The sequence below is a fragment of the Psammomys obesus genome, unplaced genomic scaffold, assembly GCF_907164565.1.
Source record: "Psammomys obesus unplaced genomic scaffold, mPsaObe1.curated_primary_1811, whole genome shotgun sequence".
NCBI lineage: Eukaryota > Metazoa > Chordata > Mammalia > Rodentia > Muridae > Psammomys > Psammomys obesus.
Genome location: NW_026590061.1, coordinates 5,597,927 through 5,605,367, shown reverse-complemented (window position 1 = coordinate 5,605,367; position 7,441 = coordinate 5,597,927).

The window sequence follows — 7,441 nt, the reverse complement described above, 5'->3', positions numbered from 1 at the left end:
CCGGGCCAGCTTATAGAGCCATCACAGAATGCCTCCAGCTTCCATTCTCAGCCCTCGGACATTCATCAAATCTCCAGTAAAGTAAGAGGGTTGACACACAACACACACACACACACATACACTCACACTAACCTTCAAGACAGGCTTTCTCTTGGGAGAAACGAAGGGAAATGCCCAGGCCACAGGCAAGAACCCTTGAATTTTATTTCCCTGGTATTTACAACTACAGTAAAGATATATCCCACCCCAAGCAGGATTGATAAAAACCTTTCGACTGAAACCAAATTAGTTATAATCCCTAAGTCCCAGTTTAGTCCCTAAAAGCCCGGTTTTCTACAACAAAATAACAAGTCTTAGCAAAAAGCAAGAAATGGCTAAATCTAAAGAGACAAAGCAATGGCGATAGTATGAGTGCCTAGGTGTGACACAGGTGTTTATATTGCCAGACAGGCAGTTTATAACAGCTGTGACTGGATGCAAACAGGTGACAGGAAGTTCTACAATGTGCAAGACCAGATGAGTAATGTCAGTAGAGATACGGTAATTCTAAGGATGGCTTAGGCTGGCCTTGGTGGCCAATGCCTGTCATCCGAACTCAAGGCCAACTGGGGCTGCATTGGTGTGACTGTCTTAACCCCTGCCACCACCCATGAATTAAAATGAAACACTAGAATTCCAAGACGTGGGGGCAAAAAGGTCTATGAGACCATGCCAAAAAAAAAAAAAAAAACCTAGATGGGAATCTAAGTAGAACAAATAGGACAGAAGAAATTCAGGAAGCAACAATGGTCAAAGAGCCTCCCCGGATTAACAGAAAACCTTGCAGGAATCCACAGGCTTCGGGAAGAACAATGCAGCATGGAGATTATTTCAGGTGTGCCCCATGGAAGCAAGGGCAATGGGATAAAGTGCTTCAATTACTAGAAGAAAATGGATGCCAACCTCAATCTCGACATTTAGTGGAACTTTCATTCAAGAGAAAAGACGATAAAATGAGCTCACACAAAAAAGGACTTCGTTGCCCAGAAGAGGAAGAAGTCATTTAGAGAGAAGAAAATGCAAGAGGTAGAAACTCAGAGCTATGCAAAATACAGTGGAAAAAATCAGTCAAAGTAGAATTATTTATTCTTAAAATGATAGTTCTGAAGTAGCCTGTACAATGTATAGATGATCACAGGGTATAGATGAGGGGAGTGATGGACACAGAGATGGAAAGGATGTAGTAAGGAGGTACATATTCCTATAAAGAGTTGTGTGATGCTATTTAAGGATGTGTTTAGATTATTTTTAAATGTGCATGTTAAACCTTGGGACAACCACTGGAAAAAAAAAAAAACCTTTAAAACTACGTATACAGCTAGGCGCAGTGGGGCTCACCCGTAATCCCAGCACGCAGGGAGGCAGAGGCAGGTGGATCTCTGTGAGTTCGGGGCCAGCCTGGTCTACAAAGTGAGTCCAGGACAGACAAGGCTACACAGAGAAAGTCTGTCTCAAAAACAAACAACCAAACTCCAAAAAATCCACATATGTACACAAGCTGAAAAGACTAGAGCACTTCCTGCTCCCCCAGCAGGTCCCAGAGCATTTCCAGCAGCCACAGTGGGGGGCTTGGTGAGAGCCTGTAGGTTCAGCTTTAGGGGAGCTAACGCCCTCTTCTGACTCCCACAGGTACCTACACACATGTGCATACACACCGATACAGACACAACACTTTAAAGTCTAAGAATAAGATGAATAAATAGGGGGATACACCAGGAGCAGAGCACTTGTGGGGTTCCACTTTACCTTCTGGGTGGTTGAATCCCAAGGCCTTCCCGGCAGGGCTCTGTTCACCCTTCCCAGCCTCTACACTGATGATACACCCCAGAGAGCCGAGCACCAGCTGTGCCTCTACCGCAGGCCTGCCTTAAAGCCCTCTCTTTCTTCACAGCCAGTTGCTCCGTATTCAGTGTGTATTTTAAATGACAAAGATGAGAAGAGAAAGCTAATCTGTTTAGTATCACCATCTTGTTCCCAGGTGGCGGATGCCTCTCAGCCTGGAGGACGGTGCCCCTGCTGGGAGTTGCCAATAGACAAGTGACTTGTGGCTTTGTTCACCCAAGGCTTCTGGCTCGCTTTTCATACGTGCCCCGGGACTATGTGGCTACATACCGCTGCCTGGCTTCTGCGGACGGTAAAAATGGCCTCTATGTATCTTACCTTTCATCCACAGCTCTAGAAGGGAAGTGCTTTCCCTCTATTTTACAGATGTGGAAATTGAGCAATCGACAGCAATAACTACCAAAGGTCAGACACTAGGTGGCAGCTCTAGAATGTACCAAGGCAGCAGATGGGTAACCAGTCAGTCTTCCTCGGAGATTGCCCCCAGCCACCTGCCAGAGCTCTTGAGCAATCATTAATTATGATTAATAATTGTTCAAATGCATGTGCGGCCCTATCCTGGACTGACAGGTGTAGAGCCTGGGACTTAGTCTAGGAGTGTGCTCATTGAGAAAAGTCTACTAGCTGGGCCATACACGCCTGTGATCCCAGCACTTTGGGAAGCAGAGGCAGGCAGATCTTTGTGAGTTCAAGGCCAGCCTGGTCTATAAATCCAGTCCAGGACAGCCAAGGCTACACAGAGAAACCCTGTCTCAAAAAAAAAAAAAAATCTAACAGAAACAAAAAAGAAAGTTCTACTAGGTAATCTGTGCACACAGAACTGCAAGAACCCTTTAGTTAGAGGACTTGGGCTCTGAAAGCACAATAGGGTAGGACCCAGGCTCAGAGACCGTCCTGTTCCCGCTTTACTTGTCACTACTCGATGACAATCTTCTTTCTGGCTATCCGTCAGCTTCAGACACCTATTTCTACCCACACTCTTGCAGAGTCACACCTGCCTGAATGTGAGCGAGTCATTAACTTGGAGGGTCCTAGTGCAGACTGCCACGTTAGTGTTTCCAAGACATACAGTCCCTGATGTCCACTCTAAAGGACTCCATAATCTCTGTGTGACCTACAAAACAGCAGGCTTGTGGATCGCGTGGCCTGCATCTGCAATCCCAGCATCTGAGAGACTGAGGCAGAAGCATAGGGTTCAGGGTTATCCTTGTCTACATAGAGGGTATGTGACAAGCCTGGGCTCCATGACACCCTGTCCCCCAAACAAACCAGTCACAAGCTCATTCTCATATATGGACTTTTCATGTCTACTTAGCAGAAAGCCTGATGCTCTGACAGGTGGAAAGCAAGCTGTGAAAGTTAGGACAGGAGGTGGCTGAGAAAATGGCACCACATGTTGAGCCCTGTCCCTTCCATCCTGCACTGGTGCCCTGTCCTCATCCCCTGTCTCTGGAGTCTGTCCCCTAGGAAGGCAACTCAACGTAATGAAAGGGGCTGGCTTTCCCAAGCCCTAGCCCCTCCCCTCACAGGGAAACAAACACTCAAGTTTCCTTTCTTTGAATTGTGCATCTCACATTTGTTATAGCAGAAACAGATGTTCAGACAAAGCTTTGCAGAGTGAAACAGGATAGAGGCCAACGGCTTACTTGAGTCCACCAAGTCCCATCTGTCCAGGGGAGGCCCAAGTAGTTCACTTCCCGGTTGCCTTCCCACCATAATTAGCCCTCCACTTGATTGGCATCTTGGAAGGAGTACTGTGACAGGCTTGTCACCCTCTGGCCTATTTGCATTCTGTTGGAGGCTCAGGGGGTTCCCACAGGTCTTAGGAGTCTCGGGGGAAACATCACTTTAACTCGCTGGCTAATGAAGGCTCAAAACCCAGGAGCTGGGCATGCTGAACAGGATACAACTGACCTTCATTAGAAACAAAGGAAGAAAGGAACAAGTAATATTAGTATTAATAGCATCTATTTGCATAATTGCCTAATTGAACCATTTCTGTCTGAGGCGAATAAACTGTCACTTTCCAGTCCAGCCTGTGCTACCTAGCAAGGTTTAGCTGCCCACCCTCGTTTATTTTAATTACAATCCCACTTGGACCAATTACTCAGAAATACACCCTCTCTCCCCAAAGCCTGACTACATATCAGAGGGTATTGTCCCACAACCTGGCTGAATGTCCCCTCAGCTGTCAGTGCTAGTGAAGGGTGATTAAAATAATGGAGAATGACTAAAAACCACTATTTGCTTTTCTCTATGGGAGGAAATTTTATGCAAAATAATATAAATCACTGAAATAAATAGCAAACTTGAAATGAGACAAAACCATGTTTTATAAATGAATAAATAATAAATAGATGTACACACACGTATTTGTCAGGTTATTGATTGATGCAGGATTCGACCCTGTTACTATTCACGGCTGGAGAGTCTCCTCGTCGCCGGAGAGATAATGGTGAGAACAACAGACGCTTACTCGGGGTTAGTAAGTCCTCACTGATGTTGAAAACTTGAAGCCACTCCTGCTTATGTTTCAAAGACACTGAGGGGAACCCCAAAAGCTTGTGGTATCTGTTTACCCAAATCTGTTTGCTGTAGTTTTGAGATGAAAGCCCTCATACTTTTAGAGAGGAGCCATCCAGATTGTCTTTATCTAAATGGAGCACGGCAGTTGCCGCTAATTACTTTCCTAATTGGCTACTTGTGGGGTTTGCTAGATTGATGGCTCGTTGGCTCCTGGGTCCTGGAGCTTTTCATCCAGAAAAACCATGGGAGCCACTTCCCAGGCCTGCTCTGCTGGCTGAGAGAATTCCTCCTGGGTTTGAATCTGTACATTGCGAGCCGGATGCATTAATCCCTTTATGAGACTAAAGTAAAAGTCAATGGTGTGAACATTGTCTAAATGCAGCATATTCCCCTTTGACACTGATTTTCAGCTAGTTGATTTTCATTGGTATTTTATAAATGTGTGAAGAATATTTCTATTTGATAGTTTCGTGTAGCACAAGAGTAAATTGCCAGGAAAAGACAAAGTTAAAGAGGGCAGCCAAGGCTCAGTCAGGAAAGTGCCACACAAGTCGACAGCCTGAGTTCTGACACTCAACATGCATAAAACTCCAGGCACAGCTGTGTGTTCTTGTAATCCCTACACCAAGTAGACTGAGGCAAGAGGACCCCTGGTCCCTGGGGCTCACTGGCCACCTAGTCTTACTTGCTGAGCCAGAAGTTCAAGAAGAAACTCAAAAATAAGAGTGATTGAGGAAGATACCATTGACCTCTGGACCATACACACACACAGCTATGCACACACAAAAGAACTTTAAAAATAGTTATTATATGAATGCCATGGTACTTCTCAACAATTTTGATACGAGGTCTCTCTCTAGCCCAGGCTACTCTTGATTCACTCTGTAGGTAAGGTTGCTTTTGAACTCAATATGAAATCCGGCGTGGGCTCAAACCTGGCAAACCCTGCTTCAGCCTCCGGTATGTCGGGGTTAAAGGCAGGCAGCACCGTGCCCAGCTCATATTCTTATAAATTAATTGGTCTTTCTTTTTGCATTTCTGCCTGAAGGTGAATGATTTCACTGCACTCAGATTAGATTTTCTTATATTAAATTTTCTTAGATACTGCACACCTCAAAAAGCTAGATGAAAGGGTTTTAAAATGTTTTTGACCCTAAGAATGTGTAATTTCTCACCCAATTACACAATGTAAACACTGAAACATCGGTTGGTTCCCCGTTAATACATACACTCTTATGGTTCTATGACAGGTAAATGTACCCTGTTTTTTAATATCCTAATAGATATTGAAAGCAAGCATAGTGTACTGTGACTAGTGTGGTTTGCAAAATGGAGAAAAAGTAAAGAATTACATGTGCAATTCTCTACTCAATCAGCTAACACTTTCAGGTTTACAGTGAGCGGAAACAGCGGACAGGGGTGTGTTCATTCATTGCAGAAAGCATCCCACACCGGACACTCACACTAAAACTGGGAAGAAATAGCTAGTCCAGTGGGATGGAGCTTAAACAGCAAAGGAAGGGAATGGACGGTGAGATTTAAATTCACACGTGACATATTCAGCGAATACAAAACCGTATCCGTGTGGGTTGCCGTGTCAGAGCTGAGCTCCCTGTGTATGAAGAACTTCAGCTCCACCGGACCTCAGGCCCATGATTGTTTCAAGTCTCACCTGCTACGGCTGGGGCGGGGTTGGTGAAGGGACAGCCCAAAGGTTGGGGTTCTTAACTAGCAAGGGCGAGAGAGGGAGGTTTACCTTATCATACAAAGCTGGAATAGGGCTAAGGGTAGGAGGGGAAATTAAAAAAAAAAAAAGTCACCAGTGAGTCAGTGGGAGAGATGAAAGTGGAGGGCGGGAAGTTGAGAGTGTTAGAGGCTTTCGGTGGGTGTGTACACAGATCCTGCTGTGAAGACAGCCAAGGCCCTGAGCTGTTTGAGGACCCCCTAATGGTGAGCATCTTTGAGGCTCGGGAATTCCTCATTAACGATGAAGCGGGTGCACAGTAAGGCAAGAGAAGAGAAACAGCCACCATGGGAAGGCAGGAGGCACCTCGGGCAAAGAAAAGCCTGCTAAGCTGTTCTGTTGAACGTGAGGGGAAACGCAAAGGGGCAGGAGAGCACATCGGGGACTTCGGACAAGGGACCAGCCTGGTGGACACAAGGCCGTCAGCGGGCACAGCGTCCACGGACTTCGGGAACTGTTCCATAACCCATCTCATCGGCTGCAGGCCTGACCGCTTCTGCAGTGAGCCAGGAAAGACGCAAGGGACAGTGGCTCTAGCAGAATTTACCAGCGTCTACATTCTCCGGCCCGCTCTGCCCTCCAGAAGCAGGGCACGGTGGGTGTGGTTACAGCTAGGGGGTCCAGCATTCCCGGGAAACCGCTCATCAGGGAAGAGCCTGCTTGTCTCTAAAATCAAAGCAGCACCAGCGATATTTCAGTTGGGTTTTGTCTTCTATGATGCAAACGCCATTGTTTTGTTTTGTTTTGTTTTGTTTTGTTTTGTTTTGTTTTGGTTTGGTTTGGTTTGGTTTGGTTTGGTTTGGTTTGGTTTGGTGTGATGGGGTTTTTCTGAGTTCCTGGCTGTCCTGGAACTCACTCTGTAGACCAGGCTGGCCTCAAACTTGGAGATCTGCCTCCCTTTACCCTCCAAGTGCTGGGATTAAAGGTGTGTGCCACCAACATTGAGACACAACCCTGAGTGTTGCTTATTGGTGGCATTCAGTACAGAATTCAGTGAACTGGTGCAGAGTGCTTTGATTAAACTTCTCCTAGACAGCCACTCTGGCCTGGGTGCTTGGGCGGAGGCAGGACATCTGCTCTGAACCCAAGGCCAGACCGAGCTGTATAGTAAGACCCTGGCCGTACGGGAGCTAGGGCAGTAAAAAGTAAAACCTAACAGCGAATCTAGTCCCCCACGGGTACACAGCTCAAGGACCCCACGCCGATGCACAATAGAGACAGCTGCACACACGTCTATTGTCACACTAGCCAGTGTAAGTTGTCAAGGCAGCCTCCACGTCCACTCACAAA